Source organism: Oncorhynchus masou, chromosome 5 (assembly GCF_036934945.1).
Source record: "Oncorhynchus masou masou isolate Uvic2021 chromosome 5, UVic_Omas_1.1, whole genome shotgun sequence".
Classification (NCBI taxonomy): Eukaryota; Metazoa; Chordata; class Actinopteri; order Salmoniformes; family Salmonidae; genus Oncorhynchus; species Oncorhynchus masou.
In genome coordinates, this window is record NC_088216.1 from 67,781,442 (window position 1) to 67,803,476 (window position 22,035).

The 22,035-nt window shown below is 44.7% G+C and overlaps 1 protein-coding gene across 9 annotated transcripts in view; it reads right to left on the reverse strand.

Moving 5' to 3' along the window:
• The window catches only part of LOC135540135 (membrane-associated guanylate kinase, WW and PDZ domain-containing protein 1-like), a 175,182-nt gene that overhangs the window by 111,741 nt on the left and 41,406 nt on the right, over positions 1-22,035 (reverse strand). Inside the window, exon 1 of one of the 9 annotated variants that reach the window (XM_064966549.1) lies at positions 19,606-19,766. The exons of the other annotated variants lie outside the window; for them this stretch is intronic. The gene's annotated coding sequence lies outside the window, so the exon portion shown is untranslated. Of the gene's footprint in view, positions 1-19,605; positions 19,767-22,035 lie in introns of those variants that run through there. 9 annotated transcript variants of the gene reach the window in all.

The window sequence follows — 22,035 nt, forward strand, 5'->3', positions numbered from 1 at the left end:
CAGCACTAAATATAAACAGTGAAACATCAGGAATTATCCTGCTAGCATGATGAGCGCGCTAAAGCGCATCGACCGAGAGCCACTGAATTTAGTCAAATGTAGCAGAAGAAAATAGGGTGGTTTTGTAACGGCTTTATCATCATAACAATAACAATTTAAGTAAGACTCATGCATCTAGATAACACTGCCATCATGCCACTGCTCAAACTGGCTTTGATACAATCCACTGACCTAGTAGGACTGTCCCCTCAGGTCTAATCTGCTATATTTCCTCTCACAACCCACTGGCGTCAGACTCAGTTAACATTAAACAGAAGTGTTCACAGGTGAAACACACTGCATTGAGATAGAACTCTAAAAATCCCATTTGTCCTTAGCACCTCAGCAAAATGAGGTGATTGTTTGCATACCACATGTACCCAGTAACACTAGCCAGATATAGCAGGAAGGTAGTTACTGAGGTCTCTCCACACGGCTGCTCTCGGCCAGGCAGAGACACCAGCCTCCCCTTCTCTGCATGCTCTCCACTCTGCAATTGAGCTACGTGAAGTTTACACAAAAAGGGCCAGAGAAAATTCCAGACGAGAGATAAGCGCACTGAAAATGAGAACTGTGTAAACACTTCAATCTCGACAGGTCCTGCTGAAATGAGGGAGAGGGTAGGGGAGAGAGAGAGAGCAATGATGATGGCCTGGGTGAGGTGGAGAGACATGGCCACACAAGCACATGAACACGCACAACCACATACTGTACACACACATAAACTAGCATCACAGCCATTTACTGCTTCTGGTAGCAGGGAAGGGAAAGGGAGGGAAGGATATGACAGCAGAGGGGAAAGAGGTGACAGCAGAGGGGAATAGAAGGGAGCAGGGGGAGGCTGAGTTGTCTGGCAGGGCTCCCGGTCTGATCTCTGGGGCTGGGACTCACTGGGACTGTACCACCCATTTGCCCCCACTGGAGAATGTGCTGAGTGGCCAGGAACACCCACAACAACCCAGTGGCCCCTGGCCTGGCTGACTCAGTCATCATACAGTAGGCTGTCTGTCTCTCACAGAACTGAATACTGCTCATAAAACAATTGGCCATGAATTGAGGAAATGTATCTCTTGAAAAGATGTAGATGGGGGCCGAGACCACAGTCCCAGAACCAGTCCATTAACCAGGGCTAAAAGCAGGGGTTCATTAACCACTGCTACAGTCCCACTGCTCCAGTCCCACAGCCAGTACATTAACCAGGGCTAAAAGCAGGGGTTCATTAACCACTGCTACAGTCCCACTGCTCCAGTCCCACAGCCAGTCTATTAACCAGGGCTAAAAGCAGGGGTTCATTAACCACTGCTACAGCCCCACTGCTCCAGTCCCACAGCCAGTCCATTAACCAGGGCTAAAAGCAAGGTTTCATTAACCACTGCTACAGTCCCACTGCTCCAGTCCCACAGCCAGTCTATTAACCAGGGCTAAAAGCAGGGGTTCATTAACCACGACTACAGCCCCACTGCTCCAGTCCCACAGCCAGTCCATTAACCAGGGCTAAAAGCAAGGGTTCATTAACCACTGCTACAGCCCCACTGCTCCAGTCCCACAGCCAGTCCATTAACCAGGGCTAAAAGCAGGGGTTCATTAACCACTGCTACAGCCCCACTGCTCCAGTCCCACAGCCAGTCCATTAACCAGGGCTAAAAGCAGGGGTTCATTAACCACTACTACAGCCCCACTGCTCCAGTCCCACAGCCAGTCCATTAACCAGGGCTAAAAGCAGGGGTTCATTAACCACTGCTCCAGTCCCACAGCCAGTCTATTAACCAGGGCTAAAAGCAGGGGTTCATTAACCACTGCTACAGCCTCACTGCTCCAGTCCCACAGCCAGTCCATTAACCAGGGCTAAAAGCAGGGGTTCATTAACCACTGCTACAGTCTCACTGCTCCAGTCCCACAGCCAGTCTATTAACCAGGGCTAAAAACAGGGGTTCATTAAAATTGCATCTCTCCAACTCTTTGCTTTTAGAGGCCACTGTACACAACTTAGCATTCTGTCATTTTTTGTAAGTTCCTCCATTAGTGTGTGCCGAGTGTGGTTGTCTGCTAGACGTGGATTAGGTGATCCCCGTCAAGGGAAGGGAAAACACCTTGATCCCACACGTAAACATCAGTGTGACATGTGAAGCGCTGCTCTGGGGGATAGGGCCGTTAAACGGATGAGGTCTTCTTCACTGGAAAAGATGTCATCATCTTTACGACGTCGTCACAGCTGGCTTTCGGCTCAAGGAGCTACTGCCCCTCTCTCTCTCCTATTACTCCTCTCATCCCTCCATTCTCCCCATTCCTCCCCGTCAGTGGTCTGGTATGCAGACAGACAGAAGTAGACTCTTCCTCTGTTAAAATAATATTCTACAGGGATTTACATACATCCTTCCATTTATTTTCCACTTGAGGTATGATGGAAATGTCTTATTATCATGCCATAACAGGTGGGGATGAGAAATGCAAAAACAAATGCGTTATGGCTTTACACCCTCTGCCATATCGTGGACTGAGACCTACCTATCTAATGGAAGCCTCTCTAACGTAAACCAGGTACGTACCTCACAAGGCAGCCGTTTTGGCCCATTACTGTTTTCTATTTTTACTAATGACCTACCACTAGCCTTGAAGACTGTGTGTCTATGACACAACATTAAACACACCAGCTACCACAGCAAGTCAAATCACTCTTAACAAAGAGTTGCAGTCAGTTTGTGAATGGGTGGCTAGTAATATACTATTCCGAAATATATAGCGCACGATCAAAAGTATGTGGACACCAGCTTATCAAACATCTCATACCAAAATCATGGGCATTAATATGGAGTTGGTCCCCCCTTTGCTACTATAACAGCATCCACTCTTCTAGGAAGGCTTTCCACTTGATGTTGGAACATTGCTGAGGGTACTTGCTTCCATTCAGCCACAAGACCATTAGAGATGTTGGGCACTTATGTGGGGTGATTAGGCCTGGCTCGCAGTCTGCCTTCCAATTCATCCCAAAGGATCTCGATAGGGTTGAGGTCAGGACTTTGTGCAGGCCAGTCAAGTTCTTCCACACCAATCTCGACAAACCATTTCTGTAATGGGAGCATTGTCATGCTGAAACAGGAAAGGACCTTCCCAAACTGTTGCCACAAAGTTGGAAGCACAGAATCATCTAGAACGTAATTGTATGCTGTGGAGTTAAGATTTCCCTTCACTGGAACTAAGGGGCCTAGCCCGAACCATGAACAACAACACCAGGCCATTATTCCTCCTCCACCAAACTTTACAGTTGGCACTATGCATTCGGGCAGGTGGCATTCTCCTGGCATCCGCCAAGCCCATGATTTATCACACCAGAGAACGCATTTCCACTGCTCCAGAGTCCAATGGCAGTGAGATTTACACCTCTCCAGCCGGCGCTTGGCATTGCGCATGGTGATCTTAGGCTTGTCTGCGACTGCTCAGCCATGGAAACCCATTTTATGAAGCTTCCAACGAACATTTATTATGCTGATGTTGCTTCCCGAGGCAGTTTGGAATTCGGTAGTGAGTGTTGCAACTGAGGACAGATGATTTATACGTGCTACCCATTCCAATACTTGGCGGTCCCGTTCTGTGAGCTTGTGTGGCCTAGCACTTCACGGCTGAGCCATTTTTGTTCCTAGACTGTCCCACTTCACAATAACAACACTTACAGTTGACCGGGGCAGCTCTAGTAGAGCAGAAATTAGACTAACTGACTTGTTTTAAAGGTGGCATCCTATGATAGTACCACATTGAAAGTCACCGAGCACTTCAGTAAGGCCATTCTACTGCCAACTTTTGTCTATGGCGATTACATGGCTGTGTGCTCGATTTCATACACCGGTCACCAACGGGTCTGGCTGAAATAGCCAAATCCACTCATTTGAAGTTGTGTCCACATACCTTTGTATATATACTACCGGTCAAAAGTTTTAGAACACCTACTCATTAATGGGTTTTTCTTTATTTTTACTATTTTCTACAATGTAGATGCCAGCACTCCATGACTCTCCTTCTTGGTTCAATAGCCCTTGCACAGCTTGGAGGTGTTGGGTCATTTTCCTGATGGAAAAACAAATGATACCACATCCGATCTGGTTTGGGCTTAGTGGGACTAACGCTGCAGAATGCTTTGGTAGCCATGCTAGTTAAGCGTGTCTTGAATTCTAAATAAATCACTGACAGTGTCACCAGCAAAGCACCCCCACACCATAACACCTCCTCCTCTATGCTTCACGGTGGGAAATACACATGCAGAGATGATCTGTTCACGCACACCGTGTCTCACAAAGAAACGGCGGATGGAACCAAAAATCTCAAATGTGGACTATTCAGACCAAAGGACAAATTTCCACCGGTCTAATGTCCATTGCTCATGTTTCTTATCCCAAGCAAGTCTTTTCTTATTATTGGTGTCCTTTAGTAGTGGTTTCTTTGCACACAGTCTCGTCTGAACTGTTGATGTTGAGACGTGTCTGTTACTTGAACTCTGTGAAGCATTTATTTGGCCTACAATTTCTGCGGCTGGTAAATCTAATGTCTTTATCCTCTGCAGCAGAGGTAATTCTGGGTCTTCCATTCCTGTGGCGGTCCTCATGAGAGACAGTTTCATCATAAAGCTTGATGGTTTTTGCGACTGCACTTGAAGAAACTTTCAAAGTTCTTTAAATGTTCCGTATTGACTGACCGTCATGTCTTAAAGTAATGATGGACTGTCATTTCTCTTTGAGCTGTTCTTGCCATAATATGGACTTGGTATTTTACCAAACAGGGCTATCTTCTGTATACTCCCCTGCCTTGTCATAGCACAACTGATTGGCTCAAACGCATTAAGAAGTAAAGAAATTCCACAAATTAAGTTTTAACAAGGCACACCTGTTAATTGAATGTTTTCTAAGTGACTACCTCATGAAGCTGCTTGAGAGTGTGCAAAGTTGTCATCAAGGCAAAGGGTGGCTAAATTTTGATTTGTGTAACACTTTTTTGGATACTACATGTGTGTTATTTCATAGTGTTGATGATTTCACTATTATTCCACAATGTAGAAAATAGTAAAAATAAAGAAAAATCCTTGAATTAGTAGGCATTCTAAAACTTTACACCAGAAGTGTATAGTGTATCAAAACTAAAAGCATTGTATTTGGAACAAATCATTTTCTAAACTCTAAACCTTATCTAAATCTAATAATGAATAATGTGCAAGTTTAGTAAGTTGAGGACATTAAAACACTTGGTGTAACCCTAGATCAGGGATCATCAACTAGAGGCTCGGGACGATTTTTTTCTTGAGTGGATGGGAGCCAGGACATAATTACAAATCATTTGTAGACTGCAAATTGATCACAAGAAGCCCAAACATATATAAAATTTGACTAAAACATAATCATTTCTCACCTTGTAAACAATCACAACAAAATCTTATTTACAATGACGGGCTACCCCGGCCAAACCCTAACCCAGACAATGCTGGGTCAATTGTACGCCGCCCTATGGGAATCCCAATCATGGCCGATTGTGATACAGCCTGGAATCAAACCAGGGTCTGTCATTACGCCTCTAGAACTGAGAAGCAGTGCTTTAGACCACTGCGCCACAAGGTCAAAACATATTGATTCAACTGTTGTTAAGATGAGAAGTCTGTCCATGGTAAAGCGCTGCTCTGCTTTCTTCACAAATCGACCAAACAAGTCCTACAGACCTTTGCTTAAGCACGCCTAGACTCCTCTATGGTCAAGTGCCGCAAAGGACGAAAGCAAATTACAGTTGGCCCAGAAGAAAGCAGGACGTCTGGCCCTTAAAGGTACATGGAGGACTAACATCAAAATGGTGCTGGGATGCATAGCCGCCGTTTTACGGGCTCCTGACCAATTATGCTATTTTGTGGGTTTTTTTGTGCTTAACTTTTGTACATAATGTTTCCTCCATTGTTTCCTATAACCAAAAAAAGCCATTACTCAACTCAATGTGGACAAAGACTTCGGCACAGGACATAATGCTCACCCTTGACCAGGCCCTAATCCCAGACACTTGGAGGAAAAAAAATGTCGCTATAGAGACTTCAGTGACGAGAGAATAAACCGTCCCTACTCTCTGTCCTATTGGCGAATGTGCAATTGCTGGAGAACAAATTGGATGAGCTCCGTTTGAGACTCTTATCACAATGAGACATTAAGAAGATTACCGATCTTTGCACCTGTACATAGCCCATCTGTAAATAGCCAACTACCCAACTACCTCATCCCCATATTATTTATTTTGCTCCTTTGCACCCCAGTATCTCTACTTGCACATCCATATTCTGCACATCTTTGACTCCATTGTTTAATTGCTAAATTGTCATTATTTTGCCACACTGTATATATACACTTTCTATTGTGTTATTGACTGTACATTTGTTTATCCCATGTGTAACTCTGTGTTGTGTGTGTCGCACTGCTTTGCTATCTTGGACAGGTCGCAGTTGTAAATGAGAACTTGTTCTCAACTGGCCTGCCAGGTTAAATAAAGGTGAACTATTTATTTTTAAAGAACTGTAATATACTATGCTTTCGGAGTCATGGCTGAACAAGGACATGGATAACATAACATTAGCTGGGTTTTCCATGCATCAGCAGGACAAAACAGAAGCGTCCGGTAAGATCCGTGAGGTGTGTCTTTTTATCAACAAGACTGGTGCACCAGAATACAAAGGAGGTCTCGAGGTCCTGCTCGACTGAGTTAGAATACCTAATGATAAGATGTAGACCATACTATTTACTGAGAGTTTTCATCAATGCCATTATACCCCCACACCTTTGCTGGCACTAAGTCCACACTCAACGAGCTGTATAAGACCATAAGGAAACAAGAAAATGCTTATCCTAGTGGCCAGTGATTTTAATGCAGGAACATTTGAATTTCTACCAGCATGTCAACTGCGCAACTATATGTGAAAAAAAACTCAAGATCACCTTTACTCCACAGACAGAGATGGTTACAAAGCTCTCCCTCGTCCTCCATTTGGCAAATCTGATCATAACTCTATCCTCCTGATAACTGCTTACAAGCAAAAACTCAACCGGAATTACCAGTGACTCGCTCAATACGGAAGTGCTCTGATGAAGCGGATGCTAAGTTACAGGACTGCTTTGCTAGCACAGACTGGAATATGTTCCAGGACTCATCCGATGGCATTGAGGAGTTTACCACATCAGTCACCGGCTTCATTAATAAGTGCATCGACGACGTCATCCCCACAATGACAGTGCAACATCCAACATCTGAAAATGCAGCCGATAGCTGCCCGGATTGTGACCCTACCAGACGAGCTAAAATACTTCCATGCTAGCATCGAGGCAACACTGAACCATGTGTGAGAGCACCAGCTTTTCCTGGCGACTGTGTGATCACACTCTCCGTAGACAATGTAAGTAAGACCTCACATTCAGAAGGCCGCGGGGCGAGAACTCAGCGCATACGCTGACCAACTGGCAAGTGTCTTCACTGACATTTTCAACCTCTCCTTGACCCAGTCTGTAATTACGTTTCAAGCAGACCACCATAATCCCTTTGCCCAAGAATGTCAAGTTAACCTGTCTATATGACTACTACCCCACAGAACTTTTGAAAGGCTGGTTATGGCTCACATCAACACCATCATCCCAGAAACCCTGGAATCACTCCAATCCGCACACCACCCAAAAAGATCCACAGATGACGCAATCTCTATTGCACTCCACACTGCCCTTTCCCACCTGGACAAAAGGAACACCTACGTGAGAATGCTGTTCATAGATTACAGCTCAGCATTCAACACCATAGTGCCCTCCAAGCTCATCACTAAGCTAAGGTTCCTGGGACTGAATACCTCCCTCTGCAACTGGATTCTGGACTACCTGACGGGCCGACCCCCATACTTATTTTCCACCATAATTTGCAAATAAATTCATTAAAAATCCTACAATGTGATTTTCTGGATTTTTATTTCTCATTTTGTCTGTCATATTTGAAGATTACCTATGATGATAATTACAGGCCTCTCTCATCTTTTTAAGTGGGTGAACTTGCACAATTGGTGGCTGACTAAATACTTTTTTGCCCCACTGTATAATAGGCGAACAAAATCAAGCCAAGGTAAAAATCTGTCATTCTGCCCATGATCAAGACAATTAACTCACTGTTCCCCGGTTTCGGAAGACGTGGATGTCGATTAAGGCAGCCCCCCACACCTCTCTGATTCAGAGGGTTAGGGTTAAATGCGGAAGACACATTTCAGTTGAATACATTCAGTTGGACAACTGACTATCCCCCCTTTCCCCCATAGAGCCTGCACTGACCTGCACACACACACACACTCTCTCTCTGTCTTTCTCTCTCTCCGACACACATACACACAACTCAAGTCCTCTTCTACTGCTACTTAATGACAGCACAACATATTCTGATCCATAAAATTCCTCAGAATTGATTTATTCAAATTACGTTTAGAGTTTTGCCTAAGTGATCCCCTGCCATGCCGACTGTGTGTGCTGTGTGTGTGCATAGTGTGTGTTCCGCTCTCCGAGAGGGTGATGGATCATAGAGACGTGAGCGAGCGCCTGGAGATCACCGTGGTGACAGCAAGTCCCAGAGGAGACAGGGAAATTAACCTGTCACATAAATCTGGAGAGCGCCTGGACAGCTGACAGCACTCCACTACTCCCAAATCAGACAGAGCAAGACTGATACCCCGTAACACAGAGGAGAGGAGGAAGATATATGGGGCCATATCAAGGGCCCTGTACAAATAGAAGGAAGAAAAAGACATGTGGCTTAACATAAGGAAAACACTAAAGGAGAGTGACAGGAGCCAATGAAAAGCAGAGAGAGGGAGATTGAGAGCAACAGAAAGATAGAGGTTGACTCAGTCCTAGCCCCAGACTGAAGGTGTCTGAGCTGAGATGCAGTGTTCCACCAGGTCAGTCCAGGGAGAGTCATGTCAGAAAGAATGAAAGTATATGACCTCACATTAACCTGTCTAGCGACTAGACAACAGTATCAATTTCACTACTCAGCAGTCTAGTGTAGTCCTCTCAGTCAGGTAGATCAACATCACTCTCTCACCTTTCACACCACAGGGTATCCCTTGCACAACAGACAGATGAATCTTAAAAAGTTGCTGATGTAGTGTGTGTGTGCGTGCGTGTGTGCAGTTGTTTTCCAACCTTATTTTAAGGTCCTGAATATCTGTTTTTTGTTTGAATGCTATTTTAAGGTTAAGGGTTAGGTTTAGGGTGAGGGAAAATAAAATTATTAAATGGCCAAAAAATGTACACTTCAAAAAATCTTGACATGAAAACACAGCTGTGTGTGTGTGTGTGTGTGGTGTGTGTGTGTGAGAGAGAGAGAGAGGTGTGGGTGTGCATGGGCTGTAGTCATAATCTCAGTTTTCTCTGCTAGCTGAGAGGACCTGGCAGGGCTCTGGAGGGAGGGCATAGTGTGTTTATGTAACCCCACCTCACTCACTTTAACCCTCCTCCTCGACTCTCATCCCCTCCTCCTCGACTCTCATCCCCTGCCTCCATGTCCTCATCCCTCAGTCCCTGCAGCCCAAGTCTTTACAGATGTATGCCTCACGTGCCAACCTCTAAGCAACACACTGAGGAGAGGAGGAAAGAGGAATGTGCTGGAGCAGAGTAGATGAGAGTGGGTAGGGAAGGGATGGGATAGGATGGGAGGAGAGTGGAGTGGAGGAAATGTCAGTTTATCTTGTTGACTCGACTCCTGACTGATAACTGTAGGAGATAAGAGGACTGGAGAGAGACCAGTCTGAAGAGTATCTCTGTCTGATCTGATGAGATGTACTCTGTGCTCCAGGCCCGAGAGGACAACAGACGAATGGTCACATTCAAATCAATGTGATATGAGCTGCCCTTAAGGGGGACTACAAACATTTCTTAAAGTCCTTGGTTTGTACAAATAGTAGAGACAAATGGAGATCCAATTCTTAAAGCTTGAGGATTTGAGGTCGGGCAATTCAAGTACCTTCAGCTTCGTAGTTCTGGGTTCTTTTTTTAATTTTACTTTAGTGACAAAGCTGTTTAACCAACAGAATGACTGAGCCATGTATGTCTGTTAAACCCAACTCAAAACAGAAGAGAACCTAGAGGCTGTGATAAACAGACACACCAAAGACAGATTTGTGCTTCAGCTATTCCTGTGACAGTGCCTCTGGGGGCAACACAATTAAGACCCATTTTTAACCCTCCTACACACCATGAACAACATTGAAGCCCATCTCGTGCCTCCAAATTTGTGTCAAAATCCTCCATCTCAATGCGAAACAAATGTCCTATTGCGCACTCATGTGTTCCGCAGTCAAATTATGTTTGTAGCCCTGCGGGTTTGACATTGGTTTACATTTTTTATCACCAAATGCCTCTTAAGATACTAGGGAAATAAAAAACATTGTTCTTGTTCATTTTCCCCTTGTGGATTCTACCATTCTGGCCTGAACTCTGGGCTGCAGTGTAAGAAAGCCATTAAGCTTACATCACTTTGGTCTTTTTTACACTAAAACTTTCATTGACTTTTTATGGCAGCACAACTTCCACTAAGTGCTGAGATGGCAGCCCTGCTTTTTAAATTAAATTAATGCAACATTAGATATTAGCCCCAATCTTGTTCCCTGTCCAACCCAAATTAAAACGTTTTGTACGCATTAAAAAGGCAGGGAACACTTTTAATCCCATACTCACAGTTCTCAGCATCAATAGAGAGGATCAACAATAGGGCTGCATCAATCATGTTCTCATGTGTTTTACCCTGTCAGTGTGCATCCGCATATATACGCTGCCAGTCAGATCATCCGGAAATAAATGTGATGTGGAGAAGGGAATTTGTGATTCTATCGAGATCATAATCATTGAAGAGAGATTTGTCTGAACTTATCACAGCTGACCTGTAATCACACAGTCAAGTACAAATGTAGAGCTCCTGTAATGTCTTTATAGGTTGACCAGATCAAGCCCAGAGCTTCTGACAATAAAACATGGCTTTATGGTAGAGCGTCATACGGAACCCTACTGTCTAAAATAGTGCTCCTGGGTGGTAGCAGCAAGGCAGGCAAAACAAATAGGGACAAGGAGTGAATCAATTTGAGATAAGTGTTCACTGGGCAGTGACCAATGTGTGTGTTAGTGTTTTTGTGTCTTCCTGTAAGTGTTTGAGCGAGAGAGGAGGTAAAAAGACAGAGTGAGATATCTGAACTTTATCACACATTACAGAGTGATATATCTGAACTTTATCACACATTACAGCAATTAGTTAACTACATGTAGTGTAACCCCTCCTCCCCCATGGTAATCTGTACACACGACCACTGAACTAGAAACAGCTCTCCAAACAAGCCACTGGTAAGCCCACCAACTTAACCCCTCACCTGCTGACACACTGCCAACACAGAACACATCCACAGCCATATAGATCTAAATCCACAGCAGTCAAGGCAAAACAAGATAGCTGAGACCAAACTGACATTCAGATCAACTATGTTCTACTATACATTCACAGTATTGCTGGGCGTTTGAAGTATGCTGAGTGTTCATACGTGAAGGGGTTCCCTGAAGTACCTAGAAACAGAATGTTTTTAGAAATATCAGGGTGTCTTTCATGGCTCAGGAAAATGAAATAACAGTCCCAACTAAAACAAAATAACCAGTCAGTATGTCTGTCTGTTGGTGTGATGATAAAACAAATCATAACAGACAGACGTACTGAATGGGAGAAGCACATCTAAGGGCTCTATTGTTATACTCTGTGTGTGTGTGTGTGTGTGTGTGTGTGTGTGTGTGTGTGTGTGTGTGTGTGTGTGTGTGTGTGTGTGTGTGTGTGTGTGTGTGTGTGTGTGTGTGTGTGTGTGTGTGTGTGTGTGTGTAAAAAAAAATGTATAACACATCGTGTTGATTTACATCCAGTCCCTCCCACTGTGGAATCCACTCAAATCAAAGTTAGCCCTTCACACCCACAAAGATACTTCTCTAATTGCAACTATTTATCGTTTATGGAGTGTTTATGGCACTCTGCATAAAATGCCTGATTCCAATTGTGTGTTGAGGGTGTCATGGCCACAGAGGTATAACGCTGTTAAGTGCCAGTAATGGTCTGACTATGTTATTCAACTGACAGCTCGACTGCAGCATAACTGCCTAATAGCCTGCAGCACAATAACATACAGTAGCTGATAAATTAGTCAACAAGTCACAATGGACAAGGTGAATATTGGGGGTATTCTGGCTGATGGTTCCCGAATTAGTCAACCATCCGGATATTGCCTCTCCTGTTTGTCACGAGGAACTCCAGACTGCTGCAGAACAGCAGGCACTTATTTTCATTTAGCAGAATATCCCATCCAATTATGAGCGACAGTAAAGTGAGCGATTGTGTAGAAGTTAGAGGAGAGGGAGGGAGTACAGGGGAGTTTAGCTGGCCAGATAGATAGGCAAAACCACACTAGGCTCTCCTCTCAGGCCGTGGAGCACATTACCCCTGTCACAAGTGGAGCAGGCAGGTAGCAGTCGTCCCATAGTCCTGAGATGGAACCCAGAGACCCAGAGGATAGAGCCCATTAAGCCCACAGTACAGCACTGCAGTAATACTCAATGACTACTGTGGGTCTCAGATCGGCCTCAGAGGACTGGTTAAAGGAAACTAAACTATGGGACTGATAGAGGGAGGTAGTTAAGTACTTACAGATGTACTGTAGTAATTGTACAGTTCCAGTAATCTGTATAGTACACATGCTACTGGTGATGACATCACTACAGCCACACCTTGAACGTTAAGATGGAACACAATACTGGCAGGACTGTTGGAAGTAGTCAGTCAGGTTTCGCTTCTGCAACAACTGCCTCCATCCTGACTCGTGTGCTCAAGGCCCTGAAACTGTACTGCAGAGTGACTGACGACCTGCAGAACCAACTGAAGACAGAAATATGTGATGCTGTCATTTGCATGTTTCAGGCTTTTTGATTTTGAAAATAAAGACTAGCAGGTTTTTATCCGGACCAGATGCAGGCAACTTCATGGAAACTTTGGCACAAGAACTACTGTTAATGTGGTGCGTACTGATCCACGACACAGGCACCGTGCATCACTTAGACTGCTGAATGGAAACATTTAATGGTTTAATATAAATACAAAAAGAGATGTTTTGAAATGTTCCAGACTACAAAAACAAACGGGATTTATTGTCATATCCTGGCTATAAAAACGAAGCCTAGTTCCACTATAACGTCACAGAGGAGGTTTGCAGAAGGTGGTCCATACAGAACAGCAGTTAAATAAACAGTGGAATCACACTACACCTCCATTCTTCTTCCCCACAGTTCACATTTCCTCATAACGGTGCTCCTGAAAAAAGGCCACTCAGAAACGTAAATAAAATATTTCACATAAAAATGTGTTCTAGCTTAAGTTTTCTTCATCAGAGACTGAGAGCATGGGGATATATGCTGCCATCACATCAAGACATATGGCCTCAATTTCAGGCTACATTCAAAAGGCAAAGCGTAGCTATGTATGCCAATGCAATAATGGCATGTTCTCTGCTTTCCAAAAAATACAACTACAATGACCAATGATTCCCCCCCCTCCTCCCCATCTTAACTTAGTGCAGTGAGAATAAGGCCTAGTCCCAGGCCAGTAGAACATTGTCATGCAGATCTTAATGTCACTAATCAGTCAGCACAGCCTGCAGTGGCCCATCAGCACTACTCAAACAGATCTATGCTAACAATGTTGACTGGGGGCAGCACTGGGGTAAAGAGGTCATCTGAAAACATAAATGATGATATGGCGAACTTCACTGTTGCAAATGTAGTTCATTTTCTCTCTATTGTACTGTAGAATGGTTATTTTAATTAGTATGTCTGACTCAATGGCAACACAATACTATCTCTATCAAAGTCTATTATCATAAAGTGTCTCTGGGTAGACCAGGAAACCTGGCGGTGTGAACAACGGCATCATTTGCAATTAAGGCGACAGTAATAACGGTGTTGGCGATAACATTCTCCATTACAACGAGGCCAGAGGAATCTGTCACCAGATAACCTCACTGTGATTGGTAGCTTTAATCAAGGGACCAAATGTCTGTGTTCCAATCTCATTATGAACAAGGACAGAAGGGAACAGGCTATTGTATTAAATTCAAAGTCTCACTCTGCCTGGGGCTCGCTCTGCTAGCATAGCATAGCGCAGTCTGCCTTCTGTGCTTAGTGTCTGTCTGCAGTGGTCTGCTCAGAGCCAGCCTGTTTGTAAATACTGCGGAAAGAAAACAACATGCAGTAGTAGACAATAACAAATAGCTCTCTTTCTTCTCATCATACCCCACTGCCCAGAGTTAGGGAAAGTGGTTTTATGCTGGGGCAATATAAAATCTCTCAGCATATTGCTAGCAGAGGCCTTTAGCGGTTTGTTGACGCAAGCATTAAACCTGTTTCTGCCAGCCCATAGGAGCTATATGAATCAGGCCTGGCATTATAAAAACACCCAGCTGCCTCTCCACTCCTCACTGACTACCTCATAAAGCAACCTACCAGCCAGAGACACGAGTCTCCACTGTCCTAATACACCCTATATATACAGCACTGATGGAGCACTTAGAAGAAAATTTGTTAGATTCAGTGAGACAAGAAAAGTGTTAGGGTTGATATCGACGGTAATAAAAAATGGAACTATCTGCAAAAACTATTGTTGTGGCCCACAGGTACAGTAGGGCCTGAGTTACATTGACTATTGTTGTGGCCCACAGGTACAGTAGGGCCTGAGTTACATTGACTGCCTCAGAGAGAGAGATTTAAGCGCAAAGAAGAACAATTCAGAATCGATAGAGGGGGAGCTCTTAACTCAGAGCACAAAGTTTAAATAGTTGATTGAGCAGAGATAAAAGATTTAGCGTTCTGCAATGTTTCTTTAGAGCATTGATTTCTCACTGTTTGTGTCCGCCCTGCCCTCTGGCTCAGTAATCCCGTTACCCCTCTCTAGGTCTGTCCCTGTGATGCTTTATGTTGATGAACTGATTCTCCCCTGCCTCAGACGCCCTTATAGAGTTCACAATGCCCCTATTGACTACAGCGATGCTACTGGATCACTACTGTTCAAATTGTGGTCAACATATTTTACAATACCCATCAAGATGTTTACAGACAATATAGCCTAGTTTATCTGGGAGTTTTTGTCTGTGCATATAGGGATCTCCTGAATGACAAAACTGTTAAAATAAAATTGACCAACATGATCATCACATGATGTTGATTCACACAACATCATTGGTGAGGACAGCCAGCCTGCCTTTCAACCAACCTTGGGACTTGGCACAAGCTCACAACAACATGACTGGCCAGTGATTTCCACATTGCCCTTCTGACCTCTGGTGAGGCATTAAATCTAAAACAAAGTATTACTTTCTCCACCGGCCCAAATCAGTGTTATTACTGGCTCTCAAACAAGACTTTATCCACCGGCCCAACACAGTGTTATTACTGGCTCTCAAACAAGACTTTATCCACCGGCCCAAATCAGTGTTATTACTGGCTCTCAAACAAGACTTTATCCACCGGCCCAAATCAGTGTTATTACTGGCTCTCAAACAAGACTTTATCCACCGGCCCAAATCAGTGTTATTACTGGCTCTCAAACAAGACTTTATCCACCGGCCCAAATCAGTGTTATTACTGACTCTCAAACAAGACTTTCTCCACCGGCCCAAATCAGTGTTATTACTGGCTCTCAAACAAGACTTTATCCACCGGCTCTCAAACAAGACTTTATCCACCGGCCCAAATCAGTGTTATTACTGGCTCTCAAACAAGACTTTATCCACCGGCCCAAATCAGTGTTATTACTGGCTCTCAAACAAGACTTTATCCACCGGCCCAAATCAGTGTTATTACTGGCTCTCAAACAAGACTTTATCCACCGGCCAAAATCAGTGTTATTACTGGCTCTCAAACAAGACTTTATCCACCGGCCCAAATCAGTGTTATTACTGGTCCTCAAACAAGACTTTCTCCCGTCCCAGACGACTGAAGGTGTTTTTAATCTTACCCAATGAACAAAGCTCAATAAAAAGGAACAATACACCATTTGGATCAAGTTCTGATCTCTGATATCAAAGATATCACATCATTGTGAAGAAAAAGAAATACACACAGAACATCTACCTAAATGCAGCATATATCTAATCATATATCTAATCATATGTCTAATACTGCTATGTGAGCAGTAGATGAGGCCTAACAAACACGGCATTACACTAATGGCCCCCAAAAGATGAAGGAGGAAGTGGCTTCCTGACCATTCCCAGCAGAGATAAACAAGGAAACCTAAATATCCTACTGGAGGAGGGCACTGCAGGAAAGGACAGGAGAGAACAGGGCAGGACTACCAAACAGACTGGTAGCAGCTGGGAATAAGAATGAAGTCTTAACAGATAATTCAATAATATTGTGTCAGTTAGAAAACTACAGTGAGTAAAAACAGATATGCTATTAAATAATAGCAGAGTAAATTGTTCCGGTTTAAATGCACAATTTCAGTTTGGTTCACAACCACAACCCTTCCTCAAACACATGTTGATTTCCCTTGGGACTTCCAGACTCACCAGCAGTAATAGATGAGTGAAGTTCCAGAACACTGCACATACAGTAACATAACCTACTATTAACCCCAGCCCGCATAGAGAGCAATGCACTCTGCTGTTCATTAGCAATCTGTAAATTACCTTAAACGCATGCAGGCCAGGTCAGGGCAGATGAGATGACTGTACTGAGCACTCTCTGTCTCTACCCTGAAGACAACTGTACATGCCTCTAATGAGCCTCTTTAATGAGTCATTAAACAAGGGGGACTGGCCTGTAGTCTGATTGCTCCAACTCTCTGTTCAATAAGCATGACATTTGCACTCTCACCCAGCTTCTAATTTCAACCAGAGAGATGAGAGGAGAGGGTGTGTGTACAGTCGAACAGCAGTCCAATGTGGTCGTGTTCTAGTGTAAATACCCCTCTGTGCACCTCAGGGGAGAGATTGAGAGAGCCTGAAGAAATGGAGACAGCTTGGAATAGATGGAGAGGGATTAGAGAGATGGAGAGAGCCTGGAGAGATGGAGACACCTTGGAATAGATGGAGAGGGATTAGAGAGATGGAGAAAGCCTGGAGAGATGAAGACACCTTGGAATAGATGGAGAGGGATTAGAGAGGTGGAGAGAGCCTGGAGAGATGGAGACACCTTGGAATAGATGGAGACACCTTGGAATAGATGGAGAGGGCTTAGAGAGATGGAGAGAGCCTGGAGAGATGGAGACAACTAGGAATAGATGGAGAGGGCTTAGAGAGATGGATAGAGCCTGGAGAGATGGAGACACCTTGGAATAGATGGAGAGAGCTTAGAGAGATGGAGAAAGCCTGGAGAGATGGAGACACCTTGGAATAGATGGAGAGAGCTTAGAGAGATGGAGAAAGCCTGGAGAGATGGAGACACCTTGGAATAGATGGAGAGAGATTAGAGAGATGGATAGAGCCTGGAGAGATGGAGACACCTTGGAATAGATGGAGGTCTTAGAGAGATGGAGAGAGCCTGGAGAGATGGAGACAACTAGGAATAGATGGAGAGGGCTTAGAGAGATGGATAGAGCCTGGAGAGATGGAGACACCTTGGAATAGATGGAGAGAGCTTAGAGAGATGGAGAGAGCTTGGAATAGATGGAGGTCTTAGAGAGATGGAGAGAGCCTGGAGAGATGGAGACACCTTGGAATAGATGGAGGGCTTAGAGAGATGGAGAAAGCCTGGAGAGATGGAGACACCTTGGAATAGATGGAGAGAGCTTAGAGAGATGGATAGAGCCTGGAGAGATGGAGACACCTTGGAATAGATGGAGAGAGATTAGAGAGATGGATAGAGCCTGGAGAGATGGAGACACCTTGGAATAGATGGAGGGCTTAGAGAGATGGAGAGAGCTTGGAATAGACGGAGAGAGCTTGGAATAGACGGAGAGAGCTTGGAATAGACGGAGAGAGCTTGGAGAGATGGAGAGAGCTTGGAATAGATGGAGAGAGCTTTGAATAAATGGAGTGAGCTTGGAGAGATGGAGAGAGCTTGGAGAGATGCCTATTGATTCATATGTTTGTGCTGTGACATCCTTTTCTATAGATTCCCGGGCAGGGTGTGCCTGAGGTGACAGCGTCGTTGCCAAACTTGGAGCTGGCTTTCCTCAGCCATCAATTAAGCCGTGTGACACCTTTAACAAAGCTAACATCAATCCTGCCCCCCTCTCAAGGCTATCATAGCAACCATTGCACTGGAGGCAGTGGCAGGAGGTGGGTCTCCTGGCCACTAGAGGGACCCTGATGTGTTGAGAGACTTCCCATCCAACCCGCTTCTTTTTCACACACCTCATACTGTCCATTGTGTACATGCAGCTGGATATATCCATGACTAAATGCTACCCCTAAATGCTACTAATTCTACCCCTCATGTTACTGCTTTGAACAGACATCTTGACACACTTAAAGAAAATAATGATCTTAGCTTTTCTTTCCTCCAGTCCATCACTCTGCTGGGCTCCTCTGCTGTGTAATGGCCCCTTTTCTCCCTGTCTGATAACATGTCTCCATAAAGTGGGATCAATTACACACACAATTACTGCAGCAGGACACACTACATTTCAAGATTAAGCCACTGACCCCGCTCTGACCCCAATGAGACAATACAGTGAGTGTATACAAAGGGCTGATCATGCTGAGGTTATCCGACACTGATATCACTGTACAAACACAATCCAGCACACAAACCAAACCATATGACAGTTGTTGGTGGTGCTCATGTTTGCGTATGACATGTAGTATACTCTGGAGGTGGACAATACCCTGTCCTGTGCATTAATAAACACAATCCTGACAGGATTCTAACACACCCCACCCGTTTCAGAAAGCTTCCTGGCCTGAATGAAGAAGAAGAAACAGAGCATTTCTTATCAGTTGTATACTTCCTGTCCAGATCTGGCTGTTCTATGTCCACTTTTACTCCTGCACAGCATCACATTCTCCTGTTCCCCTGACTGCACAGCACCGTCCAGGACTCTATTGGGACCACCACGATGGTTCACGCCAGAAAGAGAGAAGAGAGGGGGTGGAGAGGAGACGAGAGGAGGCGAGAGGAGGGAACAGCTCGATGAAAAGAGGAAGCAAAATACTGAAGAAATGTAACTATAAGCTCTCATTTTCTCTCTCCAGCATGGGAGACAGGATGAAATGGCCGCTGCATTTGTCATCACAAGCTTTCATATTCCTGTGACAAAAACAACTGGTGAAGCTACACCTGACTCCAAACTTCCCTAGAAACCAGTCAAATTCAAACATGGTAATTAGCCTATGGAAAGAGCCATGACATATGAGTAAATATGAGTAAATATGAGTAAACCTCCTTATACACATTACAGTCTACAATTTACTTATATAATACAAATACTAGCGTACTGTACTTTAGGCATGAAACTGCAAGAACTACTTAAACTACTTGTTCTTGTTCAGTTGAGACCATTCTTCAGGCTTACCTTCAGGAGCTCTTTGGTTAATGTGTGTTTTATGGGTGTGTTGGTGGGAATTTAGAGATGTGATTCCCTCGTCCTCTCGGCTTCCTAATCTAGCATGACTGAACCTGTATGTGACTCCTTCAGTTTCTGCCTGAGAACATGGACACACACACACCTGACACTGTCACAATGGGAAGGGCAGGTGCTTGCATGATATGATCACCTCCTTCAAAGAGTCACAACAAAGTGCAAAATACTCCCATTGGTTGCATGATTCAACACATTTCTGACACTTCATGGTGGTCCATTGCAGAACTGAGAACAATTCTTTCAACATTTTCACTGATCTAAGTTTGTCAATAACTATGAAATGTACCGCTGCAGAATTGATAAATATTGCCAGTGACAGAGGATACCTCCTATCCTGTCTGTCAGTCCATCCTCCAAAAGACATGCAGAGTTTTTTGACTGACTATTTGTAAAGTACTATAAAAGAGCGGGCACATAAACACACACCCAGTTGAACAGAAACCAAAGCTGTGCGACTGCCCAGACGAGGCTGAAACTGGCTGCATTGGTGGATGATGACATCAGACCACCCACATTCCTCTAGAGCAGGTTCAAGCACATTTGTCCTCTCTCCCCCTCTCTCATTGGCTAGATCAAAGATCATTCTCAGACATCACAGCCTGCTTCCCATTTAGGCTTGGACTTGTGTCATAGACAAAATTCAGTTATGGTTTGTTTGATGCCGTCTCCAATATTGACAGAGCATGACGTAAACAAAGCATAGCTTACAGTACAGTTTTCTATGGAGCCTGAATACCAAGAGTTTGCATTCTTCAAATGGGGATTAAAATCAATTCTGTAATGAAGGCAAAACTTTTAGTCAAGTCAGAGCCAGAAGAAAATGGCAGAGAGAAATGTCAGTCTTGCATTGTCAGCAGTAAATCAGAGAGACAGAGCGAGAGAAAAGAGAGACAGAGCGAGAGAGAGAGAGAAAAGGGAGGAGAGAGAGAGAGAGAGAGAGAGAGAGAGAGAGAGAGAGAAAAGGGGGAAGAGAGAGAGAAAAGGGGGGAGAGAGAGAGAGAGAAAAGGGGGAAGAGAGAGAGAGAAAAGGGGAAGAGAGAGAGAGAGAAGGGAGGAGAGAGAAAAGGGGGAAGAGAGAGAGAGAGAGAGAGAGAGAAGGGAGGAGAGAGAGGGAGAAAAGGGAGGAGAGAGAGAGAGAGGGAGGAGAGAGAGAGAAAAGGGAGGAGAGGGAGAGAGAAAAGGGAGGAGAGGGAGAGAAAAGGGTGAAGAGAGAGAGAGAAAGGGAGGAGAGAAAAAGGAGGAGAGAGAGAGAGAAAAGGGAATAAAGAGTTACTAGCCACAGACATTCTAGTCAGATCCTACACTACATACTCCTCAGTAGAGGTCTTCACGGGCCCAGCCAAACCTGAATAACCGAGATGCAATCCCTGAGCAGGTCCGGATCCAGAATACTAATCCGTCCCTCAGCTCTCGGGTCAGCTCCTGTTTGATTGTCATTGGGTCTCGGGTCTCTGTAATTACAGCTGATAGACCCAAGTGGACCCGACCATGGCTATAGCCTAGAACATATTTATGTTACGGTAATAAGGTGAATTTATTATCTTCTAGACAGCCAAGCCAACATAGAAAGACCTATTTGTTAACCAGAAGAGCAACTTGGCTGATGAACATAACGTTTGTGTCACTCTGTTCAAAACGGGTCTCGTCTAGACCCGGGCCTGTTAGGGTATGGGTCGGATTTAGGTTGGGTTGTCCTCGGGTATATTGGGGTTCGGCTGAGATTGTTGTCGGGTTCGAAACCCATTTTCTTTTTTAAATAACCGGTCCATTCGGGTCCGGGTCTGATTGTTATCTGTCTGTTCAGGTCCAGGTTGAGCGGGAAAATCTCCACTTCTCAGCACAGTTCTCTGCTCCCTCACACACTGCATACTGTCCCGTTGTCAAGTCACAGTCTTCCACAGTGGTGCATCACACAAACAACACCTTTCACAAAGAAAGCCGGTTTAGGTCAGAGCCGGTTTAGGTCCAGGGGCAAGAATGTAAATGTAAAGCACATTTTGTGATTAAGGCAGGGAGGGCATAGAGTTTTCATTAACATGCTTTTACATGAACATGCTAGTGAGGCTGAGGGGATCTGAGGAGATCTGAGGAGGGGATCTGAGGGGATCTGAGGAGGGGATTGGAGGAAAGGATCGGAGGAGGGGATCTGAGGAGGGGATCTGAGGAGGGGATCTGAGGAGGGGATCTGAGGAGGGGGGATCTGAGGGGATCTGAGGAGGGGATCTGAGGAGGGGATCTGAGGGGATCTGAGGAGGGATCTGAGGAGGGGATCTGAGGAGGGGATCTGAGGAGGGGATCTGAGGAGGGGATCGGAGGAGGGGATCTGAGGGGATCTGAGGAGGGGATCTGAGGGATCTGAGG